The sequence below is a fragment of the Pinus tabuliformis genome, chromosome 7, assembly GCF_031772625.1.
Source record: "Pinus tabuliformis cultivar Carrire ecotype Pingquan chromosome 7, CPIR1, whole genome shotgun sequence".
Lineage (NCBI taxonomy): Eukaryota > Viridiplantae > Streptophyta > Pinopsida > Pinales > Pinaceae > Pinus > Pinus tabuliformis.
Window position 1 is genome coordinate 1,327,413,210 of NC_142293.1, and position 27,026 is coordinate 1,327,440,235.

The following is a 27,026-nucleotide window of genomic DNA, read 5'->3' on the forward strand; positions in this document are numbered from 1 at the left end:
GGCATTTTAGGATTCACTTCCATTTACCTATTGGTGGCATCATGGAAGTAATGTGCCCCTGTATCACAAAAGAACACACACCTGCATTGGTTTCTACAGTTGGCAAGTACTTCAAAGTCTTAACCTTCACTGTGAAGATACTGAGAATGGGAAGGTTGCAGTGGACTACTTCAAGAAATACATAACATATGATATGAGAATAAGATATGTAAGTTTTAAATCTTTAGAACTTATAAAAACTCTGAAAATAACAAAGCATACTATTGTTTGGATTTTGTGTTAGGTTGAAACTTGAATCTAGTGATTACCTAAGCTAAATATTAAGGATTTTTGTGCTTGCTGACATACAACCAGCTATGTTTACATCCAATATGCCACACCAGGTTGTTCCAAAGGTATTGAATGTTGTTGTAACTACCGATTATATCCAATCTACAAAATATTATTGTAATAGCAATGATTGGAGTCAGTGATAAATGAATATCACTTTGCAACATAATTTGATATGTTTCATTACACATTTCATAAATAGTAATATTGTTCAACATGAACATGATCCTTCTATTTTTACATTGCAATTTTACAAATACAAAAGGTTCATTATACAATATATTCAAAACATAAATCGACATGAACTAGCCAAAGCCAAAGGAAATTTCTGAGTGGAATTCCTTCTATATTTTTGGCCTAGGAGTCGATCTTTAGGTTGGTGAGAATGTTGTTTTTTACTGGATCAGACAAATGATCCAAGAGGTTCTGAAATGACCCAAATCTGGTAATAAGGCCCTGAATGAAATAATCCAAGATAACCAACATTGCAAGTCTTCCATTCTTGACCTCTTTCAGCTTCAAATCTTTCTTGGACTTCTCGTCATTACCTAATCCTAGAGGATTGAATAAGGGACCTCTGGTGTTATCTGAGCCACCCAAGTATTTCTGAAATCCCAAGAAATATTGTTTTCCCGTCGATCTTGGGTTTCTGTAATCCAATAATATTTTGTGTTCTGCAAATCCCATCAACGCAATCTCTAAGGAAATCTATAGCACAAAAGGATTGAAAGGGTCAACCCAGTAATCATATGTCCCTGTTGGAAGAATGACACCAGTTTTGAACTAGGGAAGTGCAGTCTCATGTGGGATTAGCCCAAGGTTGCCTAACATTTCATGAGCAATGGATTCGACTGCATGCAACATTATGTTTCTCTCGTTCATGATTTCTCCATAAGAAAGCCAAACTAGTTTGATAAAACCTCCAGGTCCTTCAAGATCCATCAAGCCCAACAAATAAAATCCAAAGTCACCAGGAAGGCTGTAATTACCCAAATATTTTCAAATAATGAGAAGAAGAATCACCATTCCATATAACTCTTTGAGAATTTCATTGGTGACCTACTTCCAACTTTTTACAGATAACAAGGTGAAAAAGAGGACACTAAACACATTGTATGAAGTGTCTAACTTTAACCCTTATAAATATCATGGGATAGGAAACATGAATATACAAATTAGTTAAAAGAACAAATAAACAACAACAAAAGTTGTCAAATTTGGCATCCTTTTCAGCTAAGTTTCATTCAGTACAGTATATTAACAAACAATGATCCCACAATAGTTACAGATATTACCCCATGCACAACCAAGTTGGTCACTAGAGACCCCAAAATCAACCCGTCTTGAAATAAACAAGCAATCAAAACCTTATATTCACTATATCAGTTAAGTGACTTTATGACAATCACTTTGCATGGGGTAGGAAACCCTACCTAAGTCAATTCATGGAAAGGGCTGGAAAGAAAATCAACCCGTTCTCCCCCACCCCAGTAAGCTTCAACCAAGTTTCAGATAAACAACATGAACAAAATCCATAGTAATATTGTTAATGAAAGAAAGTAATATTATTAACATCGCATGAATGACAAGCCTAAGGAGATGTTTACAGTAATAGGTGAGCATATTCATCTTTGATATGTGTTTCCTCACTAGAATTCTGGAAAGGAAAACAAAGGTTAACTGAGCATTGACTCTGGAAGAGGCATACCCTTAGATATTCCCCAGGACAAAGGACCTTTATAAATACAAAGTCTATATCTCCCATTCAGAGAAAGTCTACAACAAGTTTCCAAACACTTCAGAAAACATTACTTTCATGCCCTGTCCTTTTAGAAGTTAAATTTCTCAGTGCTAGTGTCGAATGTATTTGGTCTTCAATTTTTCTTTCATGGATCCAACATTTTTGTTTTTCCATTCTTCCCTAAAAACTACATAGAAAAGAGAGTAGCATCATCCTTTGAGGCTCTCCAAACACTCCCTGCAAAGGGACTCTTTCCAAACCTTTTCAATTTAGTTCCCCTATCATTATTTGATCTATTTCCAAGTTCTCTATATAGGTCATTGAGTGCCATCTAAAATTCAATCAATACTCTCTCCTAGAGAGTGCTCTAACATCTGCCAAGAAATTCACTTTAAAACCGCTAGGCATGCCTTTATGCCTTCTATTCTCCATGATATTTGTTTCTCATCCAAATTTACTCAAGCATGAAACATTAGATGTTGCAAGCATGAGAAAGTGGATAGAGGAAGAAGATAAAACCTCAACTAATGAGGACTTCTAAAACACTACTGGACAAAGGATGAAGATAAACCTGCAGATAATGTGTTTTTTTTTAAAGCAGCTAGATAGGGGAAGAAGATAAAACCTCAGATAATGGGCTCTTGGGAAATTTAGGCTCTGGAGTTTTGGGTTTGGAACTTCTATCCATCGATAATCTACTACTGACATGCAGAGGTGTGTATTGTCTGAGTCTGAAGCCACATTCTTTGGTGCCCAGGTAGGTCTTAGCCACGTCTTAGCATGGCCGACGAAGGTTATGAAGCACAAGATTTGTTTCAAAATAGGGCAATGCAAATAGTGAAATCATTTTCATATGAAACCTTTAGGATCCATCCTTAGAGATCCACAAGAAAGTTTCTCAAATATGTGAAAGAAACGGTAGTGAATATAGTCAAACCTCTTTTATCATGGTAGATTCTACATAGGACAAAGCAGATTCGGAGCTCCTGAAGTCCTTGTTCCACGCAAGACAAATTAAAGAAAGGAACAAATGCTTGGACTTATGGATTTTGTTATTTGTCGCAAATATTTTAAATGCTTGAAAAATAGATGTCCACTAAGCACGAATTCAAACACCAAATTTAAACCGCTAGTGATGAGCATCGTGGCGGATTCTACATAGGGCAAAGCAAAGTTGGAGATCCTGAAGTCCTTATTAGACACAAGACAACTTAAAGAAAGTAACAGGTGCTTGGACTTGTTGATTTTGTTCTTTGTCACAATGGTGGCAAATTCTACACAAAACAAAGCAGATCTGAAGATCCTGAAGTCCTTGCTCCAAACAAGAAAACTTAAAGAAAGGAACAGACCCTTGATTTTGTTCTTTGTCACAAAGATTTAAACACCTGCAAAATAGACGACCACTAAGCACAGATTTAAAATAGTGGAGATCATCAAGGAGCATATCGAAAACCATATTGACAATGTAAGAAACCTTAAAGCAAAAGGATTTAACTCACAGACATCATCAATCAAAAATAAAACCCAAAACTCTACCTAATGTTATCCTTGATCAGTCTTTGCCTCGCAAGGAACCTCGCAATGGGGGGCATGGGTGCTATGGTTATGGGCACCTGCACGAGAAACAACACTTTATTACACAACCAGCACTAAGGCTCCCCTAATAGATTTTAAAAGTTAACAACTCTCAAGGTTCCCTTTCCTGGGTTTTTCCCTCTACATTTCTTCATTAGTTGCTCTTGAATCTTCACCACGAAGCTCCTTGGAGTGACTATAATGACCCCAAGTCAACATTCTAGTTACACCTATAATTACCTTTAGCATAACATTCTCCACCCACTACCTATATTGTGATCTGACGGGGGAAAATACTTTAATTGTCTAGCACATAGTATCGACGATGCCCAAAAGTACACAGAGGAATGCCTTACTGCATAAAAATATTGACATATACTTAAGACGTGTAAAACATTAAGACAGTGGTATTAACCTTTGATCCAGTGGTATTAATTGAAACTCTCTTTGACTTGGTGTATTCTAATGCCATAAGGATTTGGTTGTGTAGAATGGAGGATCATGAGCGCAGAAGAAAGGCCATAAGAAAATAGAGATTACGCATGAAACTATTTTCTAATTATGTTTTCTTATTATGCAGATGAAGATCATGCCCAGGCATCCGCTTCGTAATGTTATTGAACAAGTGATGGGAGATCCCACTTTCAAACGATTTTTTTTATTCAAAGTATTAGACATGAGAGCGTTTATGCCATCAGATCCTGTAATTATTTGTTGTGATAATTATTTGTTTGTGCCATCAGATCCTGTAATTATTTGTTGTGATGGTGAAAATTGCGTAAGATGTTATCAATTCTCAGAAATTATCATTTACAAGTCAATGGAGAAATTCACTATATTTCCATAAATTCGATTGGTTATGTTGGAGTGTTTAAGTCGGCTGGTGTTCTTCATTACGAGAGAGAATTTTAATTACTGTTCCTAGGAAGCTGTCAGATGTTGAAATAGGCTCTGAGCATATTCTAGAATCTAAAATAGCTTCTCCATTGCAAACTGCTAGATGGTTCTAAGTGCAAGTGCATTCTAGTTTCGAACCTGTTTATTTGTAGTTGTAAAAACCATGCATTGGTCTAATTTCCAACTTGTATGTATTTGTGAGGGAGTCATCTTGATGTCATTGAGTTGAAAAAGTTTGGACATGCAATAAAGTTTTTGCTTGGAGTTGAAAAAGTTTGGACATGCAATAAAGTCTTGAGTAAAGATGATGTCAAGAGTGCATTGGAGTTAAAATAGTGTTGCTGTGAAAATTCACTTTATTTCTGGGAGTAAAGATGAAGTCAAGAGTGCATTGGAGTTAACATAGTGTTGTTGTGAAAATTGAATGTAATGAAGTAAGTTGATGATTTAGAGATCAAAAATAAGTTCAAAAATGAGATTACTTGGAATTTCTCGAAACTAGTGTTCGTTGTCATGATTTCAACACCTTTTGAATCACCTCAATTTGACATCCTATAAGGATGATGTTTTGAAGTTTTTGCTCAACAAAAAAAAAAAAATCAACTCGCAATGTTGACTGTGTTGCTGATTGGGCAAACATACATTGACATTAGTTGTTGACTGAGCAAGCACAGTGGATAGTACGGACCAATCTAGGCTCAACAAGTGGCAGTGTTGTATAGGCGGTGTTGGCGCATTTTTATTGGTTGCTTGGTTTGAGGTGACCCAATTATGAGGCGCCATATGGCCCAATGAGTGGGCACCATATGGCCCTCGGTTTTCATGCCAAAATATTTATGGGTCAAATGGCCGACCTCGCAGGACTTGACCCTACAACTTCACCGCTATAACTCCCATGTCTTACCATTACACCATGGCTACTAGACTTAACCATACATGGGTGGAAGTTTTATTTAATGTTAATTAGCGGGAAGTTTGGGGAAGAGGTGAGGCACGTGGCCCCAGCGCCTTGTCTTGCATTCACCATGTGACCCGTAGTGAAAGGGAGTGGGATCGGACATTTAAGCCTTGGCACTGGGCCATATGACACCCATACAACCGAAGGTGCCTGGCCCCTAGTCCTATCAAACACCACGTGACCTATAACGTGCAACGAAGGAGCTACTAGCGGAGGGGGGAGGTTATCCCTGGCCCCCAACCATATTAAAAGCCACACGACCCAGAACAACGAAGCGAGGGCTTAGCCAGCGGGGGTAGGCGGTTAGCCCAGCCCCCGGCCATATGTGGCAATGTGATTGCCCATAGGGGCCAAAATTTCGACACTTAAGGGTTATGGCGCAATTTATCTATTCAATAAATTGCAACATTTGTGGCAGAATCAATTTCAGTCCTAGGTGAAATTTTCACTTGATGGTCTATCAAAGGGACGAATTCATTGCCCATATTGCTTTTTCTGCAATTTTACAGGGTAGTTAGTAGGCAAAACTTCTAGGAGGCATAACTTGGTGGATTTTTAGTCTTTTGGAACTCAAGAAGAGCCTAGACAAGGGTTTTTGAGTGTTCTAAACTCAATGGAAGCACTACGTTTCTAATGTGAGTATTGTATGATGGAATTTTTGCATAGCCAAGTCCTTTAGTGTTATAGACAGAGAGAGTTTTGAGGCCAGATGGAGACTTATTTGATCATGGAAAGAGCCTAGATAAGGGTTTTCCAACCTTCCAATTACATCTGCAGCAACTGTTACTTCAAAAGAACAATTATTTTCAATTTTTTTTTAGTGTGCTTATGGGAAAATCCCTTTTCAACACTTTATTGTGAAGTAGTTGTATGTTTATGCTTTTTAATTTCAGGTGGAGTACAAGGATGTATTGTGAGAGAGTCCTTTTTCTATTGAAACAATCCTAACTTGTTGTAGGAAGTCAATTTTTTGAGTGAGAATTCTTTGTAAGAGAAATAATACCACTCCAAGAGTCAACAATTTGTAATGTGCTCATTTGTTGTTGAGATCAATAAAGTAGCCTAGCCATTGGAGCATGGCCCGAATATGTAGCCAAGGATGGGTGAACTCTATTATCACTTGCTTGTTTCTTCTCTACATGATTATCATATTGAGTTGCATATGAATTTGTTTCACTTTTAAGTTCATGTTAAAATTTAACCACTCATCTTTGAAGAGGTTGCAAAATTAATTTTACCTTTAAAGACCCAAGTTTATCAGAGTTGCAAAGTGTTAGAGGATGGTCAAAGTTTCATTTTCAGATCACATGGTATCAGAGCATGTTTTGACCTGATTGCAAATATGGGTGAAAGTTTGCAGCATGCAAGACTCCTAGAATTGGAGGAGATGAATTCTTCACTCCAAGTCAAGAACATGGAATTGAGAAGATTGCTCGAAGCAATAGAGGTTGAAAAGAATAAATTTTGCCCTATGTTATAGAATGTCATTGAAGAGAAAACTGGGGAATGTTCAGCGATAAAAGCTTACCCCAAGACTCAACAAGTTTTTTGTTATGGAATGATTGTGGATTGTATCATTTTCCATATGAAGAACATTGCTTACATGTTAAATCACAAGAGTGGTTTTCTTGAGTTTTCATCTGCCACTTCATCTACAAAAGAGAAGGAGGAGGACATGGCTAAGCTTTAAGAGGAGGACCAAGAGTCGCAAGCAGAAAAGGAGGTAAAAGGTACTTCTTGTTCAATTTATTCTCTTGATAATGATCTTGCTTCTTTTTGCATCCTTTGAGGAACATACCAAGGGTATTCATATGAAATTGTTGACCAAAATGGGATACAATGGTAAGGGTTTTAGAATCCATGGTCATGGAATTATTAATCCCATTGATGTAAGAGCACAACCTCGACATGAAGGATTGGGATATGTCTAAGAAGAAGTTGGAGAATACTCCAAAGATGCAAGGTCAAAGAATTCTTCAAGTGTGAAATTTGTGAAGAAAAAACTCCTTCAAGTTGAAGATGAATCATGTCAGTGATGATGATGTTGAAGGCAAGACATCTCCAAAGAGATATGAGCACTTCAAAGGAAGAACCAAGTCAAGTTCTCATCAACAATCAAGTTCTCCTCGCCAAAATCATAAGCCAAAGGACAACCATAAGAAGTATAAGTGTCCTCGTTATTCAAAGGCTTTCTATGATTACAAGCAACATGATGATTTGAATAACATGTTGTGGAATGCTTTTCCTTTATCTTTTTTTCAAGAACCTAACTATTATGTAGCTAAGTGACACAAAAGGAAATCATTAATCAAGAAAATTAATATGTCAATTAGAAGTGAGACCAAGAAGGAAACTTTGCATCCAAGTTCAAAGACCTTTTTGCCTAGGAAAGCTGACAAAAACTTTTTCACTCATTGCAACATAAGTGGGTATTGGAAAGAAAAGTGCTCGAAGTTGCATCCATGTCTTCATCAAAAGAAGGAAAAACAGGTAATGGAATCACCTAAGAACAAGAAGGTAAAGGAATGTACAAGGCACATCATAACCGTTCCAGAAGCAGTTCCAAAAGGAAGTGAAGTGTAGAAAGAAAATTCCCTAGCATGGTTGGGTAAGAAATGGTTGGACTATTTGTCTAATTAAAGACTACATTTCTTTTGTATTTCACATGTTATATATCCCCATAGTTGAGTATTTTGTAAAAGTGATGTTTGTGAATAAATCTCTTATATGCAACAATAATTTTTTTGGCATTATTGTGCTATTTTGGCTTGCTGATGAGTCAATTTGTATGGAATTTGAAGAGTCGAATTTATTCGATATTGTAAAATGCTTTTCCTTCATGGATATTGTTGTAAGCATCCTAAACCCTGGGATGAACAGTTGCATCACATTCAGTATGTTACAATTGTGTCAAACACTCACTTATGCAAGTATTTCCATGTGAAGCTTGTTTGAGTTATTTGGAAAAGTATCTTTGGATTTGATATTTGGTAAAGATTTTGCAGAATATGGGCATAGCAATGTGGAAAAAGCCAAGCATTTTATTGAACAAATGTAGTCAGTGCATCTAAGAGTACAAGTGTAGCTTGAGGATAGCAATGCAATGTACAAAGAATGGCAGGACAAACAACAAGTTGATCATGATTTCCAAGTGGAAAATCAAGTTCGATTTCAGCAAGGAAAGACTTCAAGGTGAAGATCATATGAGTTGCCAAGGAAAGATGGTCAGGAAGAGAATCTTCAGATTCCATCCATTGAAAATTTTTCTCTTGAACATTTAGAAGAAGTTTAGCAAGTCACAATTCTTGACAAGGGGATAAGGGCTTTATGCAGAGGCAATGTGGAGTACCTTTAAATAAGGGCTAGAAGGCACTAAGACAAGCATAGCAAGAAGGATTGAGCTTGGTAAATTAAATGAGTTGTTTCTTCACTTAATTGTTGAGTGAAGACGGGCTTTTGTAGGTTCAAAAGTTTGTAGTGGGGAGATATGATCTAGAGATAAAAAAAATAGGCTCAAAAATAAAAAGTACTTAGAATCTCCCAAAACTAGTGCTAGGTCATAGTTTTTATTGTCCTTATTCCAACGCTGCTTGAATCACCTCAATCTGACGTTGTATGAGGGAGTTATGACGTTCTGAATTTTTTTCGCAACAACAAAAAATTCAACTTGCAAGGTTAACTGGGTTGTTGATTGGGTAGGCTATGCACTGATTTCCGAAGCTGACTAGGCAAGCATAGTAGTCAATATGGACCAATTTTCTCTCATCAAATGGTAGTATCATATAGGCAGCGTTGCCACATTTTTATTGGCTACTTGGTTTGAGGTGGCCCAATCATGAGGTACCACATGGCCCTTGTTTTTCATGCCAAAATATTAATGGGTTGACTGCCTGAACCCGTTGAATTCGACCCCATGACCTCATTGCTATAAATCCCACATCTTATTGTTACGCCATGGCTATAGGACTTAACCATACATGGGTGGTGGTTTTATTTAATTCCAATTAACATGACAATTTTGGGAAGGGTCGGGGTACATGGCCTAAGCCCTTGGTCTTGCGTTCATCATGTGACCCATGGTAGAAGAAAGTGGTGTCAGACAGTTAATCCCTATCCCCGAGCATATTACACCCATACAATCGAAGGCGAGGCGAAAGTGGCGGGGCCCATGCAGTTATCCCTAGCCCCCGGTCCTATCAAATGCCACGTGACCTGCAACGCACAACAGAGGAGATATCAATAGGGGCGGGTGATTAGCCCCAGCACCCATCCATATTAAAATCCACACAACCTAGATTGACGGAGCAAGGCCATTGCCCGTCCCCGACCATATGTGGCAATGTGACCATCGATAGGGGCCAAAATTTCAGCACTTAAGGGTTATGGTGCAATTTAATTATTTGACAAATTACACAATTTGTGGCAAAATCAATGTTGGTCCCAGGCGAAATTTTCACTCAATGGTCTATCAAAGGGATGATTTCGTTGCTCAAATTGCCATTTTTTCCATTTTGCAGGACAACAAGATAAACTTCCAAGAGGCATAACTTCGTGGATTTTCAGTCTTTGGGAGCTCAATAAGAACCTAAACATGGGTTTTTGAGTGTTCTAAACTCAATGGAAGCACTATATTTCTAATTTGAACATAGGATGATGGAATTTTTGCATAGTCAAGTCCTTTAGTGTTATAGACAGAGAGACTTTTGAGGCCAAATGGAGGCTTATTTGAGCATGGAAAGAACCTAGATAGGGGCTTTCCATCCTTCCAACTACATCTACAGAAGTTGCTACTTCAGTAGAGAAACCATTTTTAGTCTTTCCTTAGTGTTTTTATGGGAAATCCATTTTCAACATTTCATTTTGAAGTAGTTGTATGTTTATGATTTTTTATTTCAGGTGGAGTACAAGGACCTATTGTTAGAGAGACCTCTTTATGTTGACAAAATCATTAATTGATGTAGGGAGTCACCTTTTTTAGTGAATATTCTTCATAGAATAAAGTTTCTTGTAGGAGAAACAATACCACTCCAAGAGTAAACAATTTCCAATGTACTCATTTGTTGTTGACATCAATAAAGTGGCCTAGCCATTGGCACAGGGCCTGGAGACATAGCCTAGGATGGGTGAACTCTGTTATCAATTGATTTTTCTTCCCTGCATGTTTATCATATTGAGTTGCATATGAATTTGTTTCACTTTTAAGTTCATGTGAAAACTTAACCACTCATCATTGAAGAGGTTGGAAAACTAATTTTATCGTTAAAGACCCAAGTTTATCATGCTTGTAAAGTCTCAGAGGATGATCAAAGTTTCATTTTTTGATCAGTTGAAAGTTAGGTTCAAGTCTCAGTGCAATTTTAAGAGTCATGAAGAATTCATTGATGTATAAGGGTATATGACAGGTATTACACAATGCTCAATATTCAAATTTATGTTCAAGTCATTATGAAAGAGTTGTCGAGGGTATGGAGTCAAAGTAAAGCGAAGTTGAAGTCATATCATTGGTGTGTCAATTAAGTTTTCTAAGCAAATTCATATGTTGTTTTGTTGGATCTTGATATCACTCCAATGAAGAAACATATTTTGTAATCATATGATTCTAGGTGAATGAAGAATATTACAAATGTCTTGATTGATGGGGACTGTCCTTCCTATAAGAATAAGTGGAAACTTAACACATATGTACTATATCTCCCATAAAAGGTCAAATGCAAATTGGGTGAGTTCTTTTATTTTGTCTTTATGTAAGGTGGATTTTTCACTTTCTTTTTTGGAAGACAAGGTTGTTTATTTTTACCTTGTTTTTTGGTTGTGTGTATGCTTTTCTTTTAATTTCTTGGCAAATAGTGGAGGTGAAGGATCTACCAATATTATCCTTGAGCTAAGGCTAATTTCCTTGTAATCCATAGAAGTCATTGAGTAAAATGCATAATTTACCATCTCAATATTATACATTGGTTAAATTGGCCTATTATTTAGGTTTAGTGCCGACTAGGAAAGCATTTGTGACTCTTCCAGTGGCCATTAATCAATTTTTTATTGAGGTGGGAGCATATCTTATTGCTACTATGACAAAGTTCTTCAGAGTTGTTAGCAGTTAAGGTCATTGAGATTGTTGTTGAGGTTTTAATTGGAAAGATAGCCCTTGAGGTTGATATTTCAATTACCATGAAACTTGAATTAACATGGGATAGTTTTGTTGGATTAAAGGATAATTAATTGTGGGAGTAACATACATTTGATCATTCTAGCTAGAATTAAAATATTGAGGGTGTGTATAAGGCATACCTTTGGAAATTTCCATATTGAACCTTGCCTTCATTGATTGGCATAACACAACTCCTCCATGTTCCCTTCAAATCCTTGGTATATATATGTCAAACCAAATACGGATGAACATTCATCACAAATACCACAAATGTCCATATCGTGTAATGGACATCCATTCCTAGCATGCTTATTTGTGCATTTAGAATAGAAAATTGCCAAATATTTGTCAACCTTTTCTTAATTCCTTTTAATTTGGAGTCTCAAAAGTGTAAAATTTGATGGGAAACGGATGTAAGGCATCGTTTTCATATCTCTTATAAATTTCCATCTTCAAATTTAGTTAGCCTAGTTGTTGTATTTCTTGAGGATTTTACAATAGTTCCTCTATAACCTTCAATTAACTTTAAGATGACCCTTAACTAGTTTTTGAAGGCTTCCTTTTATTTCCTCATGAAAAAGTTAAGAAATGCCACCATTTGCAATCAAATCTAGTGTCATCATCCATTCTTCTCCAATGCCCCTAAGAATTACCAATTTAATAGACATCGATTCCAATCTATAGTTGATAGACCTTTTATAATTATACTAAAATCTTTCAACATAATCTTCCAATGATTCCACTTTTCCCTAAGTCATCCTAAGGATTTCATCTCTAGTATCTTGAGCCTTACAATACTCTTTATGTTTCTCTATAAAGTCGTGTTTCATCTACTTCCAAGTACTCGTGTTATTTCTATCGAGTCTCATAACCAACATAATGTTGTTTCCTTTAAAGTAGATGGGTCAAGCCTACAATTTTGAGCATCAATTTGATAAGAATATGTCTTATAGAGAACTTCAAGTTCAAAGAATATTAGGTCAGGGCCTTCTATAAGAAGTCTATTGAAATGGAGAAAGATAGAGGAATTGATGCTTTACATCCTAATTTCTTGCTCTATTTCTTGAATTTGAAATTCAAAACAACTAGTTGATATATTGTTTCATATGTCATATTGTTCAAAAAATATATATCTTTTCACGAGTTGAAATTTTTCTAACCTTTTTGTAGCAGAAAATGAAAAAGTTATATCTCTACTCCTACAACAAATATTCCTTCTTTCCTTCCTTCATATTCCTAAAAAATTATTATATGGACAAATTGTTTTAAATATTATTCAAATTTTATTTGTTCTACCTTGAAACTTTCAAACACTTGTTGTTCATGGTGCCTACTAATTCTTGCTTGACCTACCTAAGAAATATATATCTTTGGTATAAAAATATCCTAATTTATCTCTGTAGCAATACATGATCAAAACAATACACATAAGTATTAGAATAAATGAAAGTTGACTTTCACTTTGGTAATCATTCTATAGTGTATATTCTATTATAAGAGAAAATAACTTACTATATTTTTTATCAACCTCCCCATGAAAAGTGATGTGTTATAGAAATACAATAGTATGTTGCTAAGCCCATTAGATAAATTTAATTATCAATATATGGTCATAAAAACTTCAAAGGTGCCAAGCACGGTATATGCCAAATTCAATAGTGTGAAAAGTGATTGGTTATATAAATACAATAATATGTTGCTAAGCCCATTAGATAAATTTGATTATCAATCTAGGTTCATCCAAACTTCAAAGAAGCCAAGCACTGTATATGCCAAATATAAGGCTTAAGTTACTAAAAAGTATGATGTCAAAGCGTTCTAAATGATCTTGGTCTATGATCCAATTATGAAACATGTAAACATATATGGATAGATGATATATACATAAATAACTTTGTTAAGTTCACAAAAAAATGCAGAAAAGGCAATTATTTTAATCATTTTTGGTTCGTCCAATGGATTAAAATGAGAGTGCTAAGAATTATTACTATAAGTAATCAAAGTGAAGAAATAAATGAAAGTTATATTTTCAAGAACAAAAGTACACTAACATTATACTGGAAATAAACCAATTTCCTCCTTAAAGTGGGACCCGCCTTAAGGGATACTAATGAATCCTTCAATGAAATTTATATTAAAATCATTATAACAAAGTTTCCATTATTCAAAACTATTGAAATTTCATTTTTGCTCTATGGCTCACATTTCTCTAATACAATTTGAACTGATCAAGAATAAAAAAGAAGTTTATTTGAGCCACCCAACCTAATTAAATAAGGATAGTTCCATAGTAGCACAGTCTCAAACTCTTTTTTGGTAGTTATTAGAATGCTAGCTAATAAAAGATATACATAGGCACCATATTATGCATAATGAGAGTGGATAGCAACTCCACACACGTATTCCTATCGCACACCATTTCTCCCTCACATAACCGCTTTTCTGCACATTTTTTATTGCATACACATCCCCGACTCTGTACAAGTATACACGTATTTTTGTGCACAACTGTTTACTCACATGGATCTTTTCTAAAAAATAGTTGTCGCTTTAAAAATACAGGATGACTTAATTTATGAGAAATCCATTTGCACATTAACTCTCCTTCATGCTAATGGCCTACGACGTAGGCCATTCAATTGAAGAATTTATACTAAGAATTGTAATAATATGGCCATCAGCGGGTGGAGAATTCTCTAAGTAATAGCAATGGTTTGATTGTCGGGTTTGTTGGGTGAAACCTACAAGGTCAAGGTTCAAATCTCATTGAGTATAATGTCCTGCTATGGTGTGCAACTCAAGGAGTAGGATCCCCCCAACATGAGTCTTGGCTCTTGCCAAAATCATAAGAATTTAGTATATCTGGCTAGGTTGTTGGATGTAATTTTAGTGTTATAGTGGCAACTATGTGGATTGATCATGGATATCCCTTAGATTAGGCCTGGTAGTTACCAATTCACCATGTTGTTAAAAAAAATAGCCATGGTATATACTCAAATTAAACCTTCAGCTCCTTAACTTTAGAAAACAATGGATAAATTGATATATAGATTGGATGAATGAATTGTGATGTCATTAATTTATGTTATAGTTGAGCGGAGAGGGAGAGTATTTATAGATATAATTGTATGTAATTGCAGTAAATGATTTACGTATATGCCTGGAAGTTGAAGTTGGGAATTTGTCTTTATTTGTATGACATCCATTAGAGGTTGATTCATTACAATTTATCAATAAGAATAAAGAGAAGGAAATAAAAGTTTTCCAGGCAACTTAACTATTTTAATAAAGCATATATTGTAATTTTGTGTTATTTTTTTGGGTATTCGAGTTAGATCAATGGAATCACCTATGTCGAGGGTGTGTAACATGGTCATTAACACCATGAATGGATATCCTGCAAATTCAATAACCCTGCTTTAAGAAAAATCACATAATGGAAGAGTCCAAATGGTTAACAAACAAGGGTGCCATGGAGACAGAATTACTCATTAAAATATTTTCAATTTCTAGATTTCTGAATGTAGTCATGTATACATTCATATATGTAGATTGTGTCAATTCAAAAAGTTTAAAGATTTTTTATAATTATGTTGTAGCTGCGATAACCACTCTCTAAATTTTTTTCCTATGTCAATTTTGGAGCCTATTCTAATTGTTTTTCAAGCCCCCTTGCTTCATCACATGGCTTGATTTGTCATTTGTGTGTCATTTCTCCTAATATCGAATCCTCTTAAGTCAAGGTTTCTCAAGTGTCGTCACTTAACCGTTAGAAGTATTTGAGTTAGTAACTTGTGATTAGGTGAGCTTGTGATATATTATACACTTAGAAACTTGCCTTATAGTCATGCATACACTCAAAAATCACACAAAAATTGGAAATAAAGGCAAGCAAAAGCACGAAAATCTCCCACAAAAGAAAAAAAACGCACTTAAAGATGATGAAGGTTTGACTTAAAGAAAGTGCACTTCTTCCGGCCAAAGGAATGTGGTCTACTTCGGTGCATTCTTTAGGTTGGGCAAGTGCTCCCTACCTAGGTACACTCCTTCATGAATAAGACTTGTGCCCTATCCAATTGCATGCATGATCCAACTTGTTATATGAGGGTGCACTCCTAGAAAATAGGAACCACCTTAATTCCTTCTTAATTGCTCCTTTCCTTAGATGACAAGTGGCACTCATGCATGATTTATTTTTTCATGATGATCTCTTTAAATAAACTCAGCTAATCATTCCTTCATCATCATTTTATCTGAGCGCACAGCTGTAAAATCATCAAGCCCTTCATAAAATAATGCAGCAAGTAAGTTTGCATGCTCAAATATTTACTGTTTTTCATCATTTCACTATCATATCTTGCTTTTTTTGTTATCCATTTCTTGTTTGGCAGTGTGTTTTCTAACATTTTAGCTAGATATTCATCTTGCAAGTTTTCAATTACTACTATTGCATGCAAGAAACCTTTCACATTCTTGGAAATTTTCATCTTCCAACATGTATGCGACAACAACTTATATAGATTTGTAGATCATTCCTCTCCTTATATTAGCATCAAATTCTTCTTTCTATACTTGTTTTTAGGCTTTTTTTAGGTAGATCACACTTCCTAAGATCGAAGGTCCTTCAGTCTTGAAAACTATGCCATGTTCAACCCAATTTTCTTCCAGAGCACATGGGCGCATCTCGAAGGCAAGGAGCCTTTCCCTTCGATCCTTCAGAGTGCTACAGTGTGACCTATTTTCCTTAGGGCACATGGGAACATAATGAAGGCACGAAGCCTCAACATCCATCCCTTCAACATGCAACAGTGTGCCCTCCTTTGTCTTGAGCGCATAGGCGCACTTTGAAGACCCGAAGCTCCCTTTTCCTCATCCTTCGTCAATTCGAAGTGTGACAGTGCACCCTCCTTGTCTCCCAAGACACATGAGAGAATAGGAAAGACTTGATGCCAACTTTTCTCATTCCTTCAACCCTTCAGGGTGCTACACTGCACCCTCACTAATTTTTTCCTATTTCTTGAACGCATTAGCACACCACGAAGCCCCGAATGATCATGCATGTCTCTTCGTGCTTTGAGAGTGCGCCCTCCTAGTTTGCATGTGTATTTTTTCTTGCATGCAGGTTATTTTTGGATGAAATTCATATTTTTTCATGCTCTATCATTCATGGTGACTCTTTGAACGTGATTTACAAATATTTTTTCATAGTTAGTTGTTTTAAGTTGACCTTGTTGCTGTGATTGTGATTCCACAAACATGTCTATGTGCTACAAGTGTTACCACTTTGTTGTCATCTATTGGGGACATGTCGCTGCACAAAGTAGCGTCTAAAGAACTCTCAAGAGCAAGCGCTCATGAGCCACTAGAAGTTGCAAAGTCCAATATTCATCTATATGTGGATGCAGTGTTTTATTGACAAGGCAACAGAGGTTACCTGGAGCAAGATCTACAACACGTTCATGCAGGAGACATTTCCTGAGGACTTAGAAGATGTGCATGCATATATAAACATTAAGAATTCCAGGATACATAGGATCTCCCATAGATACCCATTCATTCCATGAGCTAAAGTTATTGAATGGATAATTACACATATGGATGACTTGCACCTTGTGCTATGTAATGAAAGTGGCAAACTCACCATCTATTATGGTGAGGATATGCAAACATATTATAAGATGCTCAAGCCCAATGACTATGAAAATGATTCTTTTACACAAGATGGGATAACCTCAACATGATCAATGTTATCAAGCCATTGATGTCAATAACCCACCAAGTTTCGCCATCACCCAACAACAATTTATCATACAAAGATCTTGAGAGACGTATATCAGTATTTTATAACTATGTATTGTTGAATGTTTGGGTGCAAGAACACTGAGGTATTCCAAGAGAATTGGATATATACGCTCAATTTGGTGGTGAATTGTGGAAAATCTTTTAAGTGGGTAGATATATTATCATTTGAGTTACAATGACAGGTGGGGCGAGTCAAAGCATATTTGCAAGCAAATCAAGCTCCAGAATTTTGCATGTCTACATATCTCTTGGATGGTATTTGTGCACAATATGCATTCTTGAAGCTATATTGGAAGTGGAATCCTACAGAGAAGTTCCAAATTTATGTCCACTGCAGGGTTTTATCAGAAGGAAGCTTCAGAGGCACGTACAACAGATTGGTTGAACACTTCTTCGTATTCATCTTCCACCTGATATTCGAGACTGATCCACCATGCATAACAAATAAAGTGAAGGAGTGTTTTCAATATATTTCGGACTGGTTTGCAACTCCTAAGGGAACTTACATCAAATGCTTCGGATTTCAAACAGACCCTCATCTTATGCTTCAATATGTAACAAAAAAGGTGGTCATGCAGGAGGTGGAAATCAGTTGGACAAGGGACTGTCAGGAACCCTTCATAGAAGGAAGAATTCCCTTGGCCATATTTCCATTAACGATCGGATTATATGAATTAAAGGGTCACAAGACATTGGCATCTGAAACTGAAGAGCTAAACCACCTACACTTCACCACTAAAGATTTCCATGCATATGATCTTAGGCTAATTGTCAGGCATCATTGTGAAAGGGTCAGGCATAATACAAGGTATTCATCAATATGCCAAATAGAGGATGAAAAGATAAAGAATTGGTATAGTGTCAGAATGAAAACACATCCAACCATGAATACAATTTCACCTCTCAATCCTCGAACTAAGGACTTATAGTAGTAGGAATAGGAGGAGGAGGAGAAAACAACACCTCAAGTAAAGAAGTTAGCTCCCAGGAAAAGGATCAGCTACTCATTGATGGACCTCTAAATTAGACATAAATTAAGGCCTATGCCTCTAAATTAAACATAAATAAAGACCATCCTTCAACACATTAAACCTCTCTTTTTGCATTAGATAATTTATTTTTAACTTTAATATTTTCATTAGGAAGGTTTATGAATAATTTCATATTTGTGCCTAATATTATTTATTTTTGTGTAATATTATGAGAATATTGGGTAGATTATGAAGATTTAGAGGAGGAGATAATTTAGGGACTTTCTCCCTACTACAAGAGGATCACTATTAAATAATAAATCAACAAGATATTATGGAATTATGGCACAGATTGTGAAACTCCAATGATTGAGAAAATCTAGGAATGTGTTCCCTGCCATTTAATGCATATTCCTAGTATTGTGAACTAGATCCACTGATCAAGGGATTTTGGTGGGGAAAGCTTCCTGCATTCATGGGGAATTATTCATAATCATTTTGTATAAGTACCAAGTCGGATTTTCCTCTAGAGGGAGATTTTCATTAGTGTTCTTGTGGAGAGAACTCATATTTTTGCAGCTCCATTGTATTTTCTTGTAGGGATGTAATTGTATTGATGAAAATAATGAAGATTGGTGTCATGTTCAACTTCCAAATATTGTTCTCCTCCATAGGTCTCTGATTTTCCTTGTTCTTGGCCATCCCATGAGCCTCAGAGCCCTTTTTTATCATTTTCTTTCCTTCTTTTCACTTCTTATTCACATGCATCTCTTGTTTTTATTTCCTTCTATTTCTGCATTTAGTATTAATGATTTATTGTTGTAGGATTGGGTTAAATGGTTGATGTAAGTTCTTTTACTGGATCAAAAGAATAATTTCATCCTTGGAAAAGATTTGGAAGGTCATAGTAATCATTGAGCTACTTGGATTAGCTTTCTTATTCCCAAATCTAGATTTCTGGAATTCCTTTGTGGCAAAGAACAATACATTTCTGCTATTTTTTAGAGAATGCTAACGAGCTTCAATCGAGTTGGTTCCACTTGAATTATATCACAAAAACATTCTAGTTCATAACAAAAATTACCCATTTGCATTTTCACTTGATTAGGTTAGGCATTTTATAGATTTACTAGCTCATTAGTTCTCGAATTTCTAGATTTTTGAGTAGTAACTTTTTGCTATTTTTTAGCATGGGTTAACAGAGGTCTTTTTGAGTGATTCCACTTGGAATGGGGACCTACGACATCCTACTCAATAATAAAATTTGTCTCATACAATTGGATTTGATTTTCTTGGTCATTCTATGAATTATAATTTCATATAGTAAATTTGTAACATCATGTAGTAAAACAGTGGATCATGTTGAAGAACTAGGGGATCTTGTAGGAGAACTTGTACACCCTGTTTTAAGCCCGCATTGAGAAAAATCATCATTGAAACTGGGATTAGGCCCATAATTGACCTCCATGCCATAAAAATCATTGTACCCCTTGTTGGGCCGCTAATTTGTCATTATTATTATCACTTTTTGACGCCTATTTCACCCATTTCTACCATTCTTTATCACATCATTTATCATAATTTATCATATAATTCTATTTTATAATTATTTATGCTTTTATGGATAAATATTATTTTTCTCTTTTATTTTTAATAAATTGATGATTATTATGCATGATTTTACCAATGATGGTTTACTAATGGATTTGTTTTAACATCACTCATGATTTTAGCCTCCAAGATCTTTTCTAGATTGCAAATTTGATCTCCAACTCACAATTAAATGTTCCAACTTAGAAATTCGCTGGAATAAGAAGTGACGGTTTTGCATTGGACGTTTCGGATAAATGAAGGAGAATCTAGAAAGTCCGAAACATGGATTTTGTCCAGAACGGACCGAATTAGTTTTGCAATGAGCAGTTTTCCAAAATTCGGTCTGCATTAAGAGAAATAGAAGGTTCTTCGAAGACAATTTTCTCAGATTTGCTATTACAAACATTTTCGAAATTCTTCCAGTTGCAATACCAAATTCGACTTGTTCCTGCTGAATGTTGATGGAAAGATCTTTCAGATATGATCTTGTTGATCAATTTGTTTTGTACAATCCAAATTTGTAATGGAAATCACTCTGTAATCAACTTTGTTGTAACTTCCCTTTGCTCTCTGTATATTTAAATGAAAACAGAGATAAAAGGAGGGGGAGAGAACTTTTCACCATTTACTTCAGTTGTAATTTTAAAATACATAGCATTATTCTGAAAGACATTGTGTTGTAATGACATTTGGATTTGATGAATAATATATAATTTGAGTTTTTGTTCACTCGCGATATTTTGAAGTAGTTAAACAATATTCGCTGGCGGCTTGGGCCTGGTCACTGGTGGATTTCACTATTATTTCCTATTTTATACTTTTACTTTTCCTTTACTGCAAGTTTAATTATTTTGCTTTATAGTTTTACAGTTGATTTGCTTTCATTAGTGTGGATTTCAGGTATTCATTTTATTAATTCTTAATTCTGTCAATTGATTTCATTTATTTATGTCATGTATTGATTTAATTGTAGAATCATTTCTTGTTAATTGAAAGCCAGAGTGTTATTGATTATATTAGACAATTTATTTCTATGCAGTAGTTTACATTCAACTGAAAGAGCTCTGTTATTGCTACGGTGCACTCAGTTGATGTAATTGCAATTAGAATCTCTTGATTAAGATTTTGTTTGGTTTAGATTAAGATTTAGTTTTGATGCTTGAATAGGTTAATTTCCTTGAAGTTACAAGCTTGATATTTATGGTTTAATCTGTTTACTCTTGTATTGAAATTGATAATTTATCTTAAAGCATTACTCTCTATAGCTATAATGATTTCCATCACTTGCTCATATTGTGTACACTCTTGAAACAAAAAGACTTACCCAGGTTGATAATTAATGTGAGGCAATTAGGAGTTCTAAAAGACACCTTATATGCACCCAACACCCCTCTTCCTCCATACGTGTCTCCCCTACCAAAGATCAAGGAAAGATTAACATTTGCATTTATAAAGCAAAAAGATTTTAAAAATGAGTTCTTTTATATTTACACATGCATATAGCAGTTAGTACTCTCTAGATCATATTTCATTCTTCTATTATTTAAAACATCACATGTGACAAATAGGGTTAAAATAGAGTCCTTTTGCAAGAAAATTGTGTTAATAAGTAGATAGAGGATTTCATGTTACTTTACAAGCATTTTAAAATTTAGTCTTTCATTCTTGCAAATAGGTAGCATTTCTTTTCTCTCATGATAGCAAAGGAAGGACACATTGTATGCTACACATATAGTGTCGATACCTCTTAAGTTTGTGCAAACCCCAGGCTGATAATTACAGTCAATAGCCTTGGGAGTTACAACATTCTTACTGCAATACCGAGGCTCATCACTCATCAAGCGAGAGTAGCAGAAAATGGAAAGTCATTCATTTAAATACTAGAGCTACACAAATAGAACCAAACAAGGAGAAGGAAGTGAAGAAGAGAGCAGGAAGCAGGATGAATTTCTTGAGGAGCGACTAGTAAAAGAAGAAGAGAGGAGACAGATAGAGAAGGAATGACAGAGGTAGCCTCAGGAGGAGGAAGTAGTGCAGAGGCTAGAAGAATAACATTTGAATCATGAACTAGCAGAGGAGATTTATGAGGAAGAAGACATCATCCAACCCATGGATGATGAGCCCAGTACTCCAACAGAACATCTACTCACAGGAGGACATCTTCCATTAAGAGAGATGGGGATTACACCTTCGCCAACAAACAGAGTTATGAATTTTTGCAGTGTAACATTTGATTAGCTAAAGAATAGGACCACCTAGCAAAGGAATAATTACTTTCCCAATGATCCTAAAAACCCAATCTCAGTAGCAACAGAAAAGGTGATCACCTCCAACACTAGAAGAAATATGAGGAAAGTTATGGCAGAAAATGTTGCATTCACTACAGCAACACATGATAACTTAGAGAATTTTCTAAATGAGAATGTCAAGATGAGAAGAGAACTTGTTTTGAAGAAGTAATAGGTAGAGCATCTTGCAGCAAACATCAAGCTACTGTGATCACAAAACTTCAATTCTATAGAGTGGAAGTCAGCAATGCTAGAAGATTTGGGACCAATATATGATACCATGGCACGACTATACAATGAGATGATACTTATATAGTAGGTCATGGCCCCTCTCATTGGAATTCATAAGAATGCACAAAAAGTGGTGAAACTCCTGATGATAGAAACCAAAACAATTGGCCAGATGTAGAAGTGAACTTCCAAATATCGAGATGCTCTAAAACACTTTGAAAGGAAGTACAAGATTGCCATAGAGGTTGACAGAGTGCAGTTGAGACTCCACCTGTAGAACTACTCACATCTTGGAGCAAAGTCGGCTAACACCATGATTCTTACAACTGAATGCATAATGGGTTTGAGTCTATTACACAAAAGCATGGGATTCCCACCATTCCTGCCATCAAATCTCTTGAATCAACCGGAAGCAAGGAGGTAATCTTTCGAGAGATCATAGATTACATTGAACAAATCAAGCAGGTAATAGAACAGGAAGGCTTGGAACTAACAAAGATGTTATTCAATAGTATGCCTTTGCACAATTCAAAGCGCACATGAAGCTTTCGTGGTTGTGTAATAATGTCGAGTCAAGCACCACAAACATACTATCAGAGAAATGGGAGGTGAGGACATTGTTGGGTCTCCATTTTGTCATACTTTTTATCTATTTCTCTCATGTTGTAGATTAGCTAAATTATTATTTTTGAAGATTATTTGATACTTTTTTGTTTTAACAGGATTAAAATAGAATTAATGTGAGTTTAATTAAGGCTTGTATGTTGCAGGATTAAAGTTGGTTTTATTATAATTTGGGACGTGCCTACACCAGTGCATTCACATGCCTACACCATTGCACTTACCTGCCTGCACCATGCATTGGGATTCCTACACTAGTTACAGTGGGCTTCGTGCACTATGAAGGATTCCTGAACTACATTCACGTTCCTGCACTATGAGTCTAATGATTCTGCGTTTCTGCTCGTAATTGCTTCACCAAGGCCCTACTCGAAGAGGAAGATTGTGAAGAATACAATTCCTGGATTTTTAGAAAAAGTGTTGGGAGTACATCTTGTATTTTGGGAAAGACAGTTGATTGTAATTACCATGGGCAAACATACCTAGAGGTTCACAATAATGTTGATATCTGCAAAATAACCAAGAGAATTATCTCTAGTTTTGAATGATGTTTAAATGAATTGCAACTAGAAGCATCAAACCATGTATAATATTAACAATAAAACCACTGTGTTCAGCACAACCTGGGCATCCACGTTTACATCTTTCACTCCCTACAAATGGCACGAAGACATACCTTGACACACTTGCCGGAGTGGAGAGACAACCTTGGGTAGTCCTTCACTTTCGAATTGTTTGTGTTTGTGGTTTCCGTGTGGCCACTGATACAAAAGCAGTGATGAATTAGGGGGATTAGCAATTGGAGCGACCATTGCAATGAATACAACAATATCCAGACCAATCTCAGGAGCCTCAGCAAATCTAGCAAGGACAATATGATCTGCAGTGACTGGCAACAAATATGCAATTTGGATATACATGGTGACATCTGTAATCAGTGCGCTAATAAACGCAATGACTTATAACATTATTCGAGCCCCATTAAATCAATCAACAGAATAACAACTTAGATATTTCTCATATTCTCGAATCTTCCAGCACCATATTTAAAGGCCACTTCTCTCAGTTAATCGCACCTTCTGGCAACAACCACTCCAGGAAAAGAGGAACAATTCACCAGAATCATTCCCTCTTTTGACACTTAGTTTCAAATTAATTCCTAATTCGGCAAACTGTTAATAATCTTCTTGTATTTTAATTAGCTATTGAAAAAGCCCCAATTTGTAAATCGATGCCTACATAAACTGCCTGCAGTAGTAGTCAGGAAAGGAATCAATTAATTACAGTAAGGAAGGAAATCGACCCAGCCAGGGATAGTGCGCAAAAGAGGAAGGCACGGAAGGGAAGAGGAGTTGTCCCAATGTAGCCTCATGCAATTCATCAGCTGTGGATCACTCCTCTGGTCTTGCTGGAGTTGAGGGATGTCTGCACAGTGTAAATGTTGTTTCAGTAATTAAATGAAGCAATTTCCCAACATGTTCTGTTTATCTACTTGTTGTGTCTAATGATTTCTATTTCTGTGTGAATCAGGCACTCAAAGAGGGTGTGAGCTGGTTAGGTTGGCCACCAGACCAGCTCGATATTGCTCTCATCTTTTAGATTAAATAGCATCGAAATTATTATTTTCCGTGTGAAAGACTTAATTGTTTCAAGTCTCTTTCCCTTCTTCAAGTTAACATTATTTAAATTGTTGTAGTGTTTCCTTTTAGCTTTAAACTCCATTGATTTGTTGCATTAAGAAATTATTCCTATTTGTGCTTACGCTTGGGATATTCCTCCAGTTGTTCTTATTAACAAGATCTGCTTATGTGTTGATAAGCTGCAATTGATTTATACTCTAGAATATGAAAACGATGTGAGTGGGTGTGGTTTTGAGGCACTAACAAATCCATTTAAAACTCTGCTTACAAAAACCATATATTATTTGGATGTCACGGAGCCAATATTAATGAAAGTAAATTGTGTCATTTACTTTCCATTAAACTTCTGGAGAGTTTGCAAGATTTATTTTCAAGGCAGGGAAGGCGAGAGATTTACATTAATTTAATTGATTTCATAAGCTATTTATGCAGCATATTTACTTGACGATGCTTTCAAGTTAACCTTACACAGAATTAGTGCAGGTAGAATTAGTGCAAGCAGAATGGTTTTGAATTGCTTTTGAATTTATTCCAGCATTTACAGTCTTTTTGTTATTATGTCGGCACTGCTTGATTTCTAGTTCAGTTTTCCTTTTGTTTGCTTGTAATTAGAATTTCCTTTCGCATTATTAATTGCCTTTTATTTCCCGCATGATTTAATTGTGCGGATTGATTTTTTCTTGAATTCTCTTTTTTGTAGGGTTTCATTTATTGAGGAGATTAAAACTCAAGATAGACTAGCATTTATTCTACAGGTTGTTAGGGGCTTTCTCTGGCATTTCCAGTGTTGTGTGTCAAAGTTCACGAACTATCCGAATTGACAAATTAAATGTTGGTACATTTATAAACCCTATACAACACCCAACATTTTGGCGTCATTTCCGGGGAGGCACTTAGGGGATTGACCTTGGTAACCTGCTGCAGTTTGGTTTTCTCTTTACCAAGTTTTTTGCAAATTTTATTTACTTTGAATTTGTTTCTTTCATGCATTCTTTTTAATTTTTTTTCATTTCTTGGGTGTTGTAAGGACCCCCCCTTTATCTATTCAACCATGTGCTAACAATATATACCAACTAGCTTGTAAAGATAGAGAAATGGTATTTCACTGATTAGTTCCAGGAACATTCAAAGAAGGAGTCTCAAAGTAGTACATGGAGAACCTCTTTTAGTTTGGAAAGAAATGGAAAACATTGTTACTTTTGAATTTCCTATCAAAGATCTAGGAGTGGATCAAATGCATAATGTTCATCCATCTGCACTACCAAAATTTCATGGTTTGGAAAATGAAGACTCAGATACATTCTTATTTTTGTTTGAAGTACTTTGTAGAGGATATGGTTATTGTACTAATTCTCAAAGGTTGTAAGTGTTTCCTCTTACTCTTAAAGGAGCAGCTCTTCGATGGTTCATGAGCCTTGGTGGGAACTGCATTCAAACATGGGAAGACATGAAGAATGTATTCTTGGAGAAATATCAAGACTATTGCTAGGCCGATGAAGATATTTTTGGAATAAAACAAAGGGAAAATGAAATCTTGGAGGATTATGTGGAGCGATTTAGATACAACATCCAAAAATCAAAACATAAGAATTTGGTAAAAGAGACCTTGAAAACACTCCTACTCAAAGGAATCAAAGATGAATTTTTAGAACCTTTAAATCTGATAGGAGCAAGTGATGTTTCTCACTTACCATATGATGATGTTTGTAAATTATGCATTAGTTATTCATGAGGAATCTCCAAGATCGGTAAGAATTCTAGAGAACTTTCTTCTCAATTTTTGGAATCTACTACAAAAATAGGAGCTACAAAATCTTTTCTAAATTTACAATTGGATGATTTGCAGGAAGAACAGAAGCAGTGTAAGGAGGATCATTCAACAAATTATTTCCCATCATTGTCGGGGTTTCAACAGGTATTTAAGGAATCAATTAAGGAAATAAATTGACCGCTAGGTATAACTCAAAACTCATCATCATTTAATACTTGGAGTAATATTTATTATCCCTAGCAGGTTCCTCAACACATATACAACCCCACAGTTCCATGGTGGACTTATAATCCACCTTTGATTCAATAACCCACCATATTCCCACAATGGCCCTCTCCCTTGAGCCAGATATTCCCACAGCCTCAAGCATGGTTTGCAGCCTCCTATCTAGGGAAATTCCCCATGAAAATTCCATTACCTGAGCCACAACAGTTGCAGTTCCCATCAAATGTACCACCAT

General features: G+C 35.8%; 1 pseudogene; it reads right to left on the reverse strand.

The window, feature by feature from the left end:
• Positions 1 to 687: 687 nt before the first annotated feature.
• On the reverse strand, positions 688 to 27,026 carry LOC149252474 (photosystem I chlorophyll a/b-binding protein 3-1, chloroplastic pseudogene; annotated as a pseudogene).